Here is a 16,526-nt window from a genome sequence, read left to right as displayed (position 1 = left end):
CATGACGGACATAATGAGAGAGTCACTGAGCATGTGAAGCTGGGAGTGCAGATGGATACAGGTGAGTTTCATGGTGACTCAGACACTGTGAGCAGCATGGCCATTGGTGATACTCATTTTCCAAAATTGTGAACAACTTTTGGTAAAATTCTGCACACAATAAACAACGGTCTTCCCTGATGTACAAAGTAGCTGCATTTCTGGAAAAACCAGCATATATTAAAGCTGGGCAAAAATTTTGCATTTACATGTGAAATGGATTTAGGTCTGGATTAGGTAATTATGAATATAGTACTCTTTAGGTCTGGCTCAGTAGACTTTTCACCAGCTTGGAGTTTCTTTTTTTTTTTTTTTTTTTAATTTATTTTATTTATTTATGGCTGTGTTGTGTCTTCGTTTCTGTGCGAGGGCTTTCTCTAGTTGTGGCAAGCGGGGGCCACTCTTCATCGCGGTGCGTGGGCCTCTCACTGTCGCGGCCTATCTTGTTGCGGAGCACAAGCTCCAGATGCGCAGGCTCAGTAGTTGTGGCTCACGGGCCTAGTTGCTCCACGGCATGTGGGATCTCCCCAGACCAGGGCTCGAACCCGTGTCCCCTGCATTGGCAGGCAGATTCTCAACCACTGCGCCACCAGGGAAGCCCAGCTTGGAGTTTCTGAAAGACATCTGAAGTCACTTGGAATTACCGGTCAATTCCTGGTCACGTGAGAACACGCCTGGCATCGCAGCTGTCTAACACCTCCGGCTCCTCCCCAACAAAGGCAGCAGTGCTTCCAACCCCCAATTAACAGCAACAACCAAAAAATTTTAGATTTCTAAAATGCTCCCCAGGCACAGTTTCTGAGAACTGTGAGTGACTGCACAGAGAGCTTGTGCAATTACTAGCACCGGCCCTCTGACTACTGTGACAGCTGACTGTCAATGTGACAGCTGTGCTCTTTTCTGAGGTACAGCAAAGGCCACTTCTGGAAGTTAACGGTTATTTAGTATGCAAGGTATGTATAAATATGCATAACTGCGATTTGGAATCAGACCTGTACTTCGTTTTTCTTACTGGCCCTGCTGTACATCAGTGAGAAAAGAGATTTTTAGTGCAGAAAGGTTAGGTGTGTGACAGAAATAAAGGGTATTAATTGTGATATGGTTAAATCAGTTGGTGGTTTTTTTTTTTTTTTTTTTGCTAGGTTTTAGGACCAAATCAATGCATTAATAGCCTTACTATGTTTTCTTTATATTTGTTTTTATGACTATCTGATACTGAAGGTAATTATACTGTACTTCCACTTATGTAGTGATAAAAAGTTACCTTTAAATATTCTTATCTCAGTAAAATATGTAAGTTAATTTAAAGGAAGATGTTAAGTAGATATTAGCACAGATGGCAATATTCCAAAGATAGCACATGAATGATTAAAGATTGGGAAAACCTCACCTACAACACTGTTTTCATGAGTTAAACATAATCCTTTTTACCACTTTTCTAGTGTTGAGCTTTTAATTTGTTTTCTGTTATAAACAATGCTTCAAAGAACCTCCTTTTTTTGGGCCAGGCTGTGCGGCTTGTGGGATTCTTAGTTCCCTGACCAGGGACTGAACCTGCACCCTCGGCAGTGAAAGTGCAGAGTCCTAACCACTGGACCGCCAGGGAACTCCCTCAAAGAACCTCTTGTAGTTAAATATTGTTCATATCCGTGATGATTCCCTTACTAGAATTCACAGATGTGAAACTGTCTGGTGGAAGGGCAATGATTATATTATTTTAAAGTTTGAAATTAACAATTTCTCTAAGTTTTTATGAAGACATTTAGGTTAGCAAAGTGGTATTTATGACCCATGGGAATACTTTCTTCCTTGTTACTCAAAGGACTGCTTAATGCAATTGCCTTCAGGTGTGTTCAGGGACCAAAGCACGATTCTTCCCACCCTTTGGGGAAGCGGGTGGTGGGCAAAACGCTTGGTTGGAAGATCTGGTTTGTAGTTAATGTTACCCTTTCCATTTAATTAGCTTTGTGATCTTGTGCAAGTCACAACCTCTCTAAGCTATAATTTTCTTACCCATAAAATTGTCCTAAATATAATACACTATTTACCTCACTGAGCTGTGAAGATTAAGTGAAATGATATATGTGAAAGTGGCTTGTAAATGCTAAAGCACGATATAAAATGTTAGTTGTTGGTATTATATAAGTGCAATATATATTCCCCTCTTGAGAGATTCCAAAAGCACAATTCTCTGGCTTCACAGATACAAGTTGTCTCATGCAATGCAGATAATTTTAAAATACCACATGGGGAGAGTATCTAGAAAAAGTGAAGGGTATGAAAGAGGAAAGAACTAAATTCCAGTGAGAATCTATTTCTTTACTGCTTGTCCCTTCCCGTTCCCTCCTCAGCAAACACTAGAACCTGATTTGGCACTGCAGCAACACTAATCTTGGGCTTTTGAGCTTTGTTCCTTACCATCAAATCTCACTGAAAACATCGGTTACCCAGAAGTCACATTACTTGTTAATCTAGGATTGGTCTGGTAGCTCAGGATTTCTGAGTTCAGGCTAGGACGAGAATTGCTATTTCTGGCACCTATAGATTGTTGGAAAAACTAATGATTTTCATGAGACTCTGTTCTCTTTCCATAATGCAAGTTATTTGAATGGTCTCTTTTTGTGGATGGATTCAGGTAAGAACCATCCCATGAGCTGCTTATCAGATGCTGACAAAATCCAGAGAGTGGAGCCCGGGGTGAATACAGTGTGTGCAGAAGGGTGAGGGATGACACCGAAGGCACCTGGGCTTGAGATTTAACTCTGCCACTCAACCCCCCCCCAGTCTCAGTTTCCCAGCTGCAAAATAAGGGAATCAGACCGGAATTTAGTCATGAGGTCTCCCATGTCTCTGCCCGCAGTAAGATTCTATAATTCTGTGGGCCAGTTTAGAAATTGGGGGTGGACCTTCCCAATCTCCTGCCATGGGCAGGAGAGGAAGCGTTGCAGCTGGAGGGTCTCAGCTGGGCCTTTGGGAGGAGCAAGGGTTCTACTCTGTGACATCACAATATCCAGCCCAGGCTCAACCCTGGCTGAGAAGGAGAAGGTAACAGGAGGTTTGGCTACTGATGTATGAGAGGTGGGACGCTACCTGATGGAGCTAGAAGGAATCAGCCAGCCATGACTCCGGTTCAGGTACGTGACATCTGCTGAGCTCAGAACAGAAATTACTGTGTCTAAAGGAACAAGAGGAGAGGACCACAAGATGGGCGTGTCTCCAGGCTTAGGGATAACAGCATAAGCACAGAGACTATGCACCAGTTACTTTAGGGTAATGTAAAGAATCCAAATGAGCAGACGAAAGGCCACAGGTGGTCCCACCAGAAACAGAGCTGGGGCACATGCTCCCAACAGCCAGACTTACTGCCATGAAGCCGGACCACAGGACATTTCCAAGACTGTCAGCTCCCCACTGGCCTCTCCCCAACCACCGGGGGGTGCAAAAGAGGCACAGGAGGGTGCCTCAAGAGGTCAGTGTAAAATTACTTTCTACAATCGTCTACAATTGTTGCCTAATGATGTTTATTCTTTTATCTAGGTGTTTTTCTTTTAATAGCTTCTCCCCAGAACGATAGGGAAGAGTAAGCTAAATAAAAACTAAGTTAACTGAAAGAGGTATTGTAATAGAAGATAGTATAAAAATGCAAACAAAAGTAATAAAATAAAAGAAGAGAAAAAAACTTATTAATGGGTTAGCAACCGATACTGATTCTAAAGTCTGGTTTTGAAATTTCAAGGCTTAAAAGGCAAAAGGCCACCCCCTATAAACAGTGAAAGAGAAGGGCCTTCTGGTTGAGAAGTAAGTAAAACAGTTCAGTGGAAACCATCTCCAGCTCCTCCCCCTAAAGAACTCACACCAGTGAAGTCATCGCGGATGCGGACAGTTCTGTTTTCTTTACCTTGCCTTAGGGTTTTGGCTTCTAAAATATTTGTTTCTTCCTGGAGTCTCAAGGCCCTGAGAGGCTCTGAATGACGGCACATAGCCGTTCTGTTTACCAGTAGGGCGGAGCACGGGGGTGGGTGCCAGGCCCTGACTCATCGGCACCAGCCTCCCTGAGCACACTGGGACCCCAGAGCCAAGTACAGGACACTGCTCAGGCAGGCACGCTGAGATTCGTCTGCAAGATCCAAGTTTACTGCCATGCTCCCCCGTGGAAGCAGCAGTCCAGTGTTCTCACAGGTAGATCAGCTGCCCACAGAGGACCCCAAGGGCAAGAGACAAGGTGGGGAAGACCCAGTGTCTATCCACAAGACACAATTTTAACACTCTTTGGCCTCCAACCCATTGGGAATAAATATATCTCAGCCGCAAGGCCAAAACTCACTCTATAAAAGTAGTAATAATCCAAAGCATGTAAATAAATTCAGAGGTTCAGATAAAAACAAAAGGTACCTGCACATTGACTCTAGCACATATTCAGCTTCCGTCTAGAGAGGCTACTATGATTTTCACAGTTAGATTATGACCCAACCTCTTTAGTCCTTGGAAATTAAAAGCTCATTGGTCCAGTTTTTAGACTTTATTCATTTTATAGTCATCGAAACCTACGTTTAGGTTTAACCTAAAATAATATCCACAAAACACAGAATGTCCTAACTTGTCTACATTTATATTTATTGACTATAATGTTCTCTGACCATTGTGTTAGTCACATACCACAGGCGTTTAGACTTGGAGGAGAACTAAGAGATCGGCCATTGCAACGTCCTCATTTCCAGAGGAGGAAACCAGCACAGACAGGTTAAGTGTCTTGACTTAGGCCATTGTGCTAGTTAGTGCCAGCTTGAGACTAAAGCTTAAGTCCTCTCTCTCTTAACCTGGTGACCTCTTCAGTCCTCCCTGCCTCTAATTCACCCTGAAGGAATTTATTGGTTCATACTTGAACTATTTTAATTTCCAAGTCAGAATATTCTAAGATGAGGAAATCTCATTTTATCACCTTGGTGTGGTTATTGGTAAATTCAGGTACTCTAGGTAGGTGACACTATTCACCAAAGCTCTCCCAGCCTTCACAGCTCCAAACGAAACAAGCTTTGATCAAGGTCAAGAGAAAGCACCCAGGACCCCATCCAAAAGGCTGAGAATACAATGAAAATGAATCCAGGGAAACTGACAGGCTACTCTGCCTTGACGCCTGATTAGCAGTAGTCCATTAAAAAAAAAACTTAAAAAGGCACTTATACAACTAATGAGCTTTTTGCTTTATAATAAATATACAGACTTCCTATGGCCTTTTCTAGTTTAGGTAGATCCCTTTGTTTATGTGTTTGCGTGTGTATACTCTGTAAATGCACATATGAGTAAACACTTCATCTGGCAGGTGTGAGGCTTTACACCATCTGTGGTAAGTGACCTATCTTTATTACATAATTTGTCTCCTATATGAGCCTTTCCTGACTTAAACCACGAATTAGCATTTTATTTAGAGTTATCAATAATTTAGGAGCAGTCTTTGTCCAGGTTTTGCTTTATGTAGAGCTGTCTACGTCTTGCATCTCTAATTCATCTGTAAGTTTGAGCCCAGGCACCCCCTGGATACAGATACTCAGAGCTTTTTCCAACTGAATTCATTGCAAACGTATTAACATCAGCCTGAAGTCCCCAAATCTGAAAGAAAATGAAGAATTGTTGGATATAAGCATAGACCTCATTTGCATAGTCGTCAGCTCCAAAGGTCTGATTAATATTTTCTAGGACACTAGATTGTTTTTTAATCCACTGAAATGTGTATATCCTATAAGGATCTTCCATATGTTTCTGGTTTTCCAAACAGATTGTTTTTAATAAAAGAGAATTATGAAATAATTACCAACAGGAAAGAACATTCCATCATGGCATAGGGCTTAAACAAAGCTGTGGTAATATCTTTCAGCTTCCATATTAATTTCAAAAGTTGTGTAATATATTGAGTAATCTTGCACATACTACCGCATAAAACCGCAGGAGAAGGCTGACTACGAAAAATGGAGGGATAAAAGGAGCTTTAGTTTCAGATTCTTCATTGTGGGTTTTGAATTCTCAACGCTCTCCAGTAAGCTGAAACACAGGTAGGCCAAGTGTACTTCTGAAATGTTTTCCACCTGAGAAGATGCATCCTGACAAGCCTTATTAACAGCTGTGGGAGGAAAAAAAAAAGTAAAAGCCACCTCGCCAGAGATCCTGAGACATTTGATCCTCTCTCTTGTTGCCACCACCTGGGGTGCCTTGGCAAACAGCTACACCTGGATCTCTGACACATGCCGGACACGCCCCTTCATCTCGGCCCAGCCCACATGCCCACTTTCCTAAGTATTGTGCAATGAGCCCTTTGTGACCGGAGGTCTGTGAAGTCTGGAAAGGAATGTGGCCCAGAGCCAACAGGCGTTGCTGCCACCAGGGCCAGGAAGGAGCTCTCCTGCTGTTTACCTCACACTTGGGGGAACCTCAGAAGGGGAAGGGTATGCTCTAAAAGGAGAGGGAATCTAGCCCTTGGCAGGAGTGTGAAGAAGCACCCCAGGGCCTTTCGCCCTTGTCTCTGCAGACCTCCAGAGGCATGCTCTGTGCTGCTCCCAAGACTCGGATCCACTTTTGAGCCATTTCTTTTCCTACTCATAACTGTGCCCCCTACTGAAAGCTGTGAGCGTTAGGTCCCGTTGTTCCAGTGCCCCTGTGTAGGGTGAAGGGTGATCGTAATGGGAGCTTCCACTAAATAGTGGTGTTGATAGTAGAGTGCCAGGCGCTGGTGGCAGGACAGCTGGAGAGGGCGCTGTGATCAGAGGCCTATCGGTACTCGTCAAGCGGTAACACAAAACCAGCTTCCTATGTCTTCTCTCCACCTCCCCGACAAACAACATCCTGCATCATGACAAGTGCACAAGCTGGCCACTGGCAATACTGGAGGTTGCCTCACCTCTTCTGCCCAGGGAATTATGTCACGGGCTGAGCCATGAATATCCTTCTTTTAATTTGCCCAACATCATGATGGCCACACAAGTGGACCTCTAACTAAAAAGAACTAAAAGGAAGTGCAAGACTTAATTCTCAGTCTTGCCATTTGAGCGCTGTCTAGTACAACTTAGTATAACTAACTGTAAAAGACAAGTTCTATACTTATTCTACCAATACCGCTTATAAACAAAAGGTGGTCCAAGAAAAACAGACTTTTTAGACAGTTGAGAAGACCCCTTGGCAGTTAGAACGCCAGTATTCTTCTCCTTTCAAGCATATTTAGAAGGCAAAGTCATTTTTATTAGTAGAGGGGAAAGCACTGCTTTCATGTTAGAATGTTCTTTGTATGTTAGGAACTGACTCGTATAACCAACATATTACCTCTTGTATCCTGTCCTTTCAAGACAGTGATTATCTTTCTCCTTTCGACCCCAAATGAATTCAGTGTCAGTTTCAATCGAATTTGTAGTTTTTGAAAACTTAAGATGTACCAGGCAGTGTGGCAATAACAAAATAAAATGTTTGGCATAAATTGGGCTCTTTAAGAATTAAGGATTTAGGTGAGGAGACAAGATATACACGTGTGAAGAGTTCAGACGCAAAGGAGGAACTGCTTAACTATGTGAAAAATGTCCCCGTGGACTTCAAGGCGCCCCAGGGGCTCAGTGCTGGGCAGAAGCAAAGTTGTCTCCAGGGTTCTGGTTGCTCACCACGGCAGAATTAGGACTTGAGAGGAATCTTGAAGAGAAACAGAATAGTGACTGACGCAAGCTTGAGGAGGAAAACAATTTTCTGGTGCAAATTTTGGCCCCAGCACAATGGGTCTTGTCCCACTCACAGGCCTTATCTCCTTTCTCCTTGTGCTTTTACAACTCCTGCTTTGCATGCAATGCAAACAATTCACGTGGCTTCTTTGGGACCGGGAAAACTGGAGTCATAGTAACATGCTGCCAGGAAGGATGAAGCCCATCCTAACAGGTGGTTTCTGTGGAAGGCCCTACATGCTATAACCAGGGCTGTGTCTGATTTTAATTATGGATGTGTGGGCTTCCTGACCTTACACCCTAAGTCAACATGTTCTAAATCTAATTCATTATCTTCCTCCAAATCTGACCTCCTTTTGTGAGTCCTGTCTCCGCCAATGACCTCATCATATTCCCAGCTATTCTGGCTAGAATCTCGAGTCCTCCGTGATTCCCAGTTCTCTCCTCCCTGGCCCTTGGTCATCAGGCCCAGGAGGTTATAGCTCCACATCTCTTTCGAATCCATCACTTCCTGCCAGTTCTGCCCGCTGCTGCCCTGGGCCAGGCTCTCATCATGTTTCCCTAGGATCACTCATCTCCCCAACTCCATTCCTCTGCACTCTGTTGGTCACATCTTTCTAAAATAAATACTAGAGTTTGTCACTTGCCAGTTTTAAAACAGTTCAAGTTTCCCCATTGTTTAAAAAAATGAGGACTCAACTCCTTATCTTGGCTTCCAAGGTCCCTCACCTTCTCTAGCCTCGTTTGGCCGCTCCTCTCCTCTGCCACCCGTTCACCCAGCCCTCCCCGCCAGATGCACCAGACGCATCCCTCTCCTTCCCATTCTCCAGCCTGCCCAGCACTTTCCTGCTGCTATGGTCTTTCTCACGCAGGTCTCTTCTGACAGTTGAACTCCTGCAGGATTCCTCCTCAAAGGGGTGACCACTTTCTTCCTCCATCATTTATGATCTTCCCATGACACTCTTATTATTTATGACCCTATATGCTGAAGGAGTGAAGCAGGTGTGGTTGAAAGACCAGTGAGAAGGGAGTAGAAGAATGTTTTAAGACAGGGACTAGCATGTCAAAGACTCGGAGGAAACAGAACACGGTGTTCAAGGAACTGACCAGTGCACAGCAGTTGGTGGAAATAGAGTCTGAGTTGAGAGGAAGGAGTTGGGAGGACATGGCACTGGAGAAAGATGCAGAGGCTGGCCCTGATAAGGAGCTGGGATTTTAGCTTACGATCAGTGGGCCACTTTAAAGGGTTATAAGCAGGGGAGTGATAGGACACTCCTTGCATTTTAAAAGAATGTAGTGTCCAGAGAACAGCTGGGAGTGGAGAGAGACTGGAGAAGGGACTATCAGTTAGGAGGCTGGCCAGGTAAACCAAGGAGGTGATGAACTTGGTCTAGAGAAGTGACAGTGGGAAGAGAGGAAGGCAGTAGACTTCAGGGAGCTTTAGAAAGGAGAACTGATGAGGCCTGGCTGATTGACCAGACACGGATCAAATGGAAAAGGAGAAGTGAAGAAAGACGGCCAGAAAGGCCCAGAAATGATACTGTACTAGTTGCAGTATCACTTAACGACAATGCCTCACATGAAGGAGACTGGACTTTATCCTGTAGGAAACAGGAGGCAACAAGGATTTCTTGGCTTAGGTGAACCTACATTTCTGAAAGAGAAAATTGGAAGTGGTGTGGAGGATGGCCAGAAAGGGGAACGCTGACCGCAGACGGACCAGAAGGCAACGCCACTGACGTGGGGTGTTAAATACTAACAGTACACAGCTGCTCGAAGCAGTGGCCCCTCTCAGCACTGGTGATTCTGCCCCAAACATAGTTTAATTTTAAAAAAAAGAGCGTTTTAATCAAAAAGTTATATTAAACAGTGTAAAATGTTATGCTATGAAAAACGATTCTCCCTCCCACCTCAGTCCCCAGTACGTTTCCTCCATGGAGCTTCTGCAAGTTTTACATCTCTCCAGAAATGTCCTCTGCAGACACAAATGTGTCTGAGTATGTATTATGCACATGCTTTCTGTGTATGTATGTATATAGCCACACACATAGATCCACTTTTTAAAATGAGATTACTATACATATGCCTTACTTTTTTTAAACTGGGAAACTGTATTTTGTTAAACCATTTTTATATCGGCTTGTGGAGCTCTGCTTCATTCTCTTCAATGTCTACAATGGCTATGCTCCTACAGTGATCTCATAAACCCCCTATTGATTAATACTGAAGTCAAACTTGGATTTAAAGTCCTCTTGCCTGTCCTTTTCCTTGTCCACCACCCTCAGCTCGTGATGTGCTGGCTGCTTTAAACCACTCATGGTCACTGGGGCACTCTCCCCTTCCACCTTTTCACACAGCTCTTTTCAAATCTGAAGTAAGAGAACTCCCTCTGCAGCCACACGAATTTAGCACACCCTTAATTTTCTTCCATCATGGAGTCATCTGTGATGGTAGCATCAACTTGGCTTATCAGATTCATATTCCTTGAGCAAAAGATCAAACAATCCTCTCTAAATTTGTGAAATGTACTTTGAAAATCCTGTGTTTATACAGCCGCACCAAGGGCATCATAAACTCTAAAATGTCAGAGCCCCATTGCCAATCAGAGTTAAGCTCAGAGTAACAGGGATTTTTCTTCTCAGAGATGACATTTTCAACAAGGCTGGTCAAGAGCTCTTCAGACACTTTGCTTTTAGAGGACACTGCAGTTGATACAGGCCTTGGATCTCATTCATTTGCTAGAGTCCCCAGAGCACATAGGTATTCAATAAATTTTGATGAATAGACATCTGTGCCTGTAAGTATTGTTCCTGATAGTCTTCCTTCCCATTTTTCTCAAAGAATTGTTGGGCATTTTATCCTCTGTTTCCCTTCATAATGTAAACTGTAATCAGACCCTTTCTTCCTCCCCAACTTGGATTTCAGTGGAAAGCCTTAATTAGGAGACAGGTCTCCTGCCTGCCAGGTCATTGATGGCCCTCAAAGTCTTCCTGGCATTCCTTACAGGGTGTCTATTGTCTGGTCATCACCAGAAAACCAAAAAATGTCCTTTGACACCACCCCGAACTAGCTGTCTGCTTCCTACATTTTCCTTTCTCAGCCATAGCCTGTACAAGAGGAGATTAAAATACCCCCTGGAGCCCAGTGACCTTTATTCCCACCTGGAACAAAGTCACTGAACACTGAGTTTCCTCTGACTGCATCTTTCCTCTCCTTATGAATCATTTTTTTTTTTAATTATTTATTTATTTATTTATTTATTTATTTATTTTTGGCTGTGTTGGGTCTTCGTTTCTGTGTGAGGGCTTTCTCCAGTTGCGGCAAGCAGGGGCCACTCTTCATCGCGGTGCACAGGCCTCTCACTATCGTGGCCTCTCGTTGCGGAGCACAGGCTCCAGACGCGCAGGCTCAGTAGTTGTGGCTCATGGGCCCACTTGCTCCGTGGCATGTGGGATCTTCCCAGACGAGGGCACGAACCCGTGTCCCCTGCATCGGCAGGGAGATTCTCAACCACTGCGCCACCAGGGAAGCCCCCCTTATGAATCATTTTAAGGCCCCTCATGTCATCAGGAAGCAGCACATCTCCAGCCTGACCAGCCAAAGTGGACTTGGTCCATCTTCCTTGGCCACCACTGTCCTCTCCCCCGTGCCTCGAATCTCGCTGTGACAGTTTTCTCTGAGTCCCTGCTTGTCTTTGTGCTGGGGTCCTTCACTACCTCTGCAAGCTGCAGAGAAGGGAAGCCATTGAGGGCTTTCTTTACCCTCTTTAGACGAAGGTCAAGTTTGCATTTCAATGATTTCATCTTAGTTAAGATTCCTCAGTACCAATATTATATTAGTATAAATTATATAATTTTTTAATTTTAGAAAGCCATACAAACAGAAAATAATTATCAATACAAATCTAAAATGTCTTTCCCAGAGTTTAAGGTCATAATATTGTCAAGATTACATATATAATTTAATAAATAATGAACATAAAATATATACACATATATAATATATACTATAATACATAATGTGTGTGTAGTATCTTGATATACACATACACACATGTTGTTATAAGTGCTTGTTTTAGATGATCAAATTACATCTTCTGAATAGCACATGAATAACAAGTGCTATTTAAACCCTCCTGGCATTTCCCCTGTCTCTTAAACAACAAATTTACTCAGCTTTATGTACAGGCAACATTTCTTGCCAAATTCTGAAATAACAGAAATAGAAATCATAAAAACAACCTTTTTTTTTTTTTGGGGGGGGGCACCTGCTGTATTAGGGTTATCCAGTTAAACAGAACCAATAGGAAAGATATCTATCTATATATCTGTATATTATTTATTATAAGGACTTGGCTCATGCAATTACAGAGGCTGACAAGTCCCAAGACCCACATTCAGCATTTTGGAGACCCAGGAGTCCAGATACCATCAGGCTAGAGACCCAGGAAATGCCAAAGTTTCAGTTAAAGTCTGAAGGCAGGAAAAAAGCTATGTCCCAGCCCAAGGCATTCTGGCAGGAGGAAATTTCCTCTTACGTGCAGGAGGGTCAGCCCTTTTGTTTTATTCATGTCTTCAACTGATTGGATCGGCCCACCCACATAGGGAGGGCAATCTGTTTTCCTCCGTCTATTTTTTTTTTTTAACATCTTTATTGGAGTATAATTGCTTTACAATGGTGTGTTAGTTTCTGCTTTATAACAAAATGAATCAGTTATACATATACATATGTTCCCATATCTCTTCCCTCTTGCATCTCCCTCCCTCCCACCCTCCCTATCCCACCCCTCTAGGTGGTCACAAAGCACAGAGCTGATCTCCCTGTGCTATGTGGTTGCTTCCCACTAGCTATCTATTTTACGTTTGGTAGTGTGTATATGTCCATGCCACTCTCTCACTTTGTCACAGCTTACCCTTCCCCCTCCCCATATCCTCAAGTCCACTCTCTAGTATGTCTGTGTCTTTATTCCCGTCTTACCATTAGGTTCTTCATGACCTTTTTTTTTTTTTCTTAGATTCCATATATATGTGTTAGCATACTGTATTTGTTTTTCTCTTTCTGACTTACTTCACTCTGTATGACAGACTCTAACTCCATCCACCTCACTACAAATAACTCCATTTCGTTTCTTTTTATGGCTGAGTAATATTCCATTGTATACATGTGCCACATCTTCTTTATCCATTCATATGATGATGGACACTTAGGTTGCTTCCATGTCCTGGCTATTGTAAATAGAGCTGCAATGAACATTTTGGTACATGACTCTTTTTGAATTATGGTTTTCTCAGGGTATATGCCCAGTAGTGGGATTGCTGGGTCGTATGGTAGTTCTATTTTTAGTTTTTTGAGGAACCTCCATACTGTTCTCCATAGTGGCTGTATCAATGTACATTCTCACCAACAGTGCAAGAGGGTTCCCTTTTCTCCACACCCTCTCCAGCATTTATTGTTTGCAGATTTTCTGATGATGCCCATTCTGACCAGGGTGAGGTGATACCTCAATGTAGTTTTCATTTGCATTTCTCTAATGATTAGTGATGTTGAGCATTGTTTCATGTGTTTGTTGGCAATCTGTATATCTGCCTTGGAGAAATGTCTATTTAGGTCTTCTGCCCATTTTTGGATTGGGTTGTTTGTTTTTTTGTTATTGAGCTGCATGAGCTGCTTGTAAATCTTGGAGATTAATCCTTTGTCAGTTGCTTCATTTGCAAATATTTTCTCCCATGCTGAGGGTTGTCTTTTGGTCTTGTTTATGGTTTCCTTTGCTGTGCACAAGGTTTTAAGTTTCATTAGGTCCCATTTGTTTATTTTTGTTTTTACTTCCAGTTCTCTAGGAGCTGGGTCAAAAAGGATCTTGCTGTGACTTGTGTCATAGAGTGTTCTGCCTATGTTTTCCTCTAATTCCTCAGTCTATTGATTCAAATGTTAATCTCATCCAAAAACACCCTCACAGACACATTCAGAATAATGTTTGACCAAATATCTAGACAATCCATGGCCCAGTCAAGTTGACACATAAAATTAACCATCATACCTATCATGTCACCAATAGGCTCAGGAATTTTCTCATTTACTTGCCACAAAGACCCATATGGAAAGTAGTCTTATTCCCATTTGCTCAACAGATGTTTACTCAATAAATGTTTGTACATTTTAGAGATGAGGAACCTGAGGCTCAGAGAGCTGAAGTAACTTGTCTAAGGCGGCACAGCTAGTAAATGGCAGATCCAGCATTCTAACCTAGGTCTAAATGACTCCATCTGAATTCTTAACCTGTGTGGCCACTGCCTGTCAGTGCTGGGGCTGCATTCCCCATGGTCCTGAGGCTTGGGGTGGGACAGGTCTGAAGGTATCCGCTACTGCTCGAAGCTCTGGGCAGCAGTGGGGAGGGGCCCCATTTTTGTCGTCACAGGTCTGAACGTGTCAGACTTGAGTGCAACGTGGAGCTGCTAGGAGGGCTCTGCTTTCCTTTGCCTCTGAGGTCCTCCACAGAACATTAACAGATGCTACTCTTCACTGAAACGTTCATGCTCGTGCTTTGCACGGATAATATTATTTAACGTTCACCATGACCCTGTGCTCTCCCCACCCCCCCCCTCTGCTGTGGTAGGGAGAGGGCTGACAGGTCACCATGGGCTGCCAAGGGCTGGGACTGAGACATCTCTCTTCAACTACTGTCCTCAGAACCACCAAGAGTACCCTCCATTGCCTTAAATGTCCCCGTGGGCCAATCCAACCCTGTTCTACCCCTCCCCCAAACCTGCCCATAAAGCCAGCATGAATCAATAATTCTACAGGTGTGTGCCATCTGCTGACTCACCTACGGAACAGGCCTGGGCTTTCCCTTCATTTGCTTTGCTCCTCGCGGCCTGACATGTTGCTGCCCCTCACTTTCTACCTTCACCAGCACTTCCAGGAAATGCTGTCCAGTGGTACACTTGCCGGGAGCCCCTAAATCAACCGCGTTTAAAGGAGACTCCTCTGGCCCCTCTCCCTGTAGCACTGGGCTGCCTCCTGGGAATCCCTTTGTCGTGACAACATAAGCAGTCCGTTCAGTGCTGCCGAGCTCGCTAGGCCACGGCAAACCTCTTGGCCCAGAGAGGAGGGATTTGAGACTCAGGGGGCGTGTGTCTCACCCAAGTTCACAGTTAGGAGCCAAGGCATCTGTCTCCCAGTCCAGTGCTCTGGTGTTGCCCACAGGTACCAGTTCTGATGGGCTGGGGGCGGGGCAGCCTGCCAGTCCCAACCGGCGGAGGCAGGCTGAGGAACAGCGTATCTCCAAGGCGGCGTCTGAGGGGCAGATACGCAGGCTGCACCAGATGACAAGGGACACGACATCAGCACCCCTTTTGCACGTCTGCCTCCGTATACGATAACGTACAATGATGTAGGTGCAGCACAAACAAAGCAAGGTATTGCTAGAGAAACTGGGATAGGGTGGACCCTCCTTACTAACAGAAGCAGATTCCCTTTGGTCTCACGCTTCACCGGAAGGCCCTGGAAAGAGCTGAGACTCCTATCTGCCTAGAGTTGCAGTGAATGTCTCCCTCTGGCCCCCATTCCCAATAGAAGAGGCTTTGGATTATATCATGTGTTCACAGAAACTCAGCTCGACTGTAAGTTTGTGTGGCTCCACGCAGAGGATTCTCCATGGCAGGTCAACAGGCGCGCGTTCGGGCTCCACGGGGTGATGTCTCTAGATTAGATCCCTGGTCTGGCTCCCTGCACTTCATTGCTGGTGTTGTTTCCAGAGCCTGCGAACCTGATGACAGGAGCCGAGGGCAACTGGGCTTGTGTCAGCCAAGGCTCGGAGAACACCACCAGATAAATACTTACACAGAGAAACAATCATTGGTGGGAACAACTCTCAAAATAAAGTAAAATAAAACTGCTTATTGTTTTCAAGATCACTTAAAAAAATTTTAAACATAAAGGGTAAATGAACTACAGGCACTTTGAGAGCAACAGAGCCATTGTTGAGAAGGCAGCACACTCTAGAGGTGGAGACAGAATGTGGAAGGTACTCAGAGACATGGGTGCTCGTCCTGGCTGCCAAGGATTCCTTGGTGCCCTTGGACAAATATCCACTTCACTGCTTGACTTGGGCTTCTTGGAACTGGGAGACCTGTGCTCCTACCCAGGCTCTGTTAATAACTGTCTCACGTTAACATGAAACTCCTCTGAGGATCAGAGGAGTTTCTTGGTTTGTAAAATGGGAATAAGAACACTTTCCTTGCCTACCTGTCCCAGATGCTGTGTAGGTCAAATGAACCTACGTGAACATACTTTGTTAACAACAGAGTACTCTATCTTTTTTCCTGCGTAGGACATAATGTCTTTTGATGGAAGTGAGGTGGGAGCTTAGGAGGAGAGGGGTGGAGAATGGTGCAAGGATTAGGGTTCCCCTGGGACATGCAGAGGGTATGGGGCAGGGTTGCAGCTGGGACTGGAGACCATGGGTCTGTGGTGTCAACATCTGCCTTACCAGTGGCTGTACAACTGAATGTTGGCTGCGGTGGTGGAAGGAATTAGGAGTATGGACATGGGAATACTATAATTACAGTGGTGATGTCGGAGTCTAAGCTGAACAGGGAAAGGGTTGAAGAAAGGAACGAGGCTGACAGATTTAGGGAGCTGGGAAATATTAGTGAGATGTAAGTACCATGAACACGGGGGCGTTAGCTGGCGAGGTAGGCAGTGGTGGGTGAGGCTGGAGTTAAAGGTTTGCGAGCTGGAGGACATCCAGGTATCTGAATAGGACGAGGAGCCATAAGGGAGAGGGTGCCGTCTGGG

At 44.3% G+C, this 16,526-nt stretch overlaps 1 protein-coding gene and 2 long non-coding RNA genes across 5 annotated transcripts in view; all 3 read right to left on the bottom strand.

Moving 5' to 3' along the window:
* Positions 1-16,526, bottom strand: part of LOC309615376 — a 515,886-nt gene that overhangs the window by 120,704 nt on the left and 378,656 nt on the right. The window lies entirely within an intron of this gene.
* Positions 1-16,526, bottom strand: part of CRH (corticotropin releasing hormone) — a 435,535-nt gene that overhangs the window by 72,788 nt on the left and 346,221 nt on the right. The window lies entirely within an intron of this gene.
* The window catches only part of LOC309615364, a 226,510-nt gene that overhangs the window by 82,402 nt on the left and 127,582 nt on the right, over positions 1-16,526 (bottom strand). The gene's annotated exons all lie outside the window — the stretch shown is intronic.

Source organism: Balaenoptera borealis (assembly GCF_965194805.1).
Source record: "Balaenoptera borealis genome assembly, chromosome: 17".
Lineage (NCBI taxonomy): Eukaryota > Metazoa > Chordata > Mammalia > Artiodactyla > Balaenopteridae > Balaenoptera > Balaenoptera borealis.
This window is presented reverse-complemented; position numbering and strand designations above follow the sequence as displayed.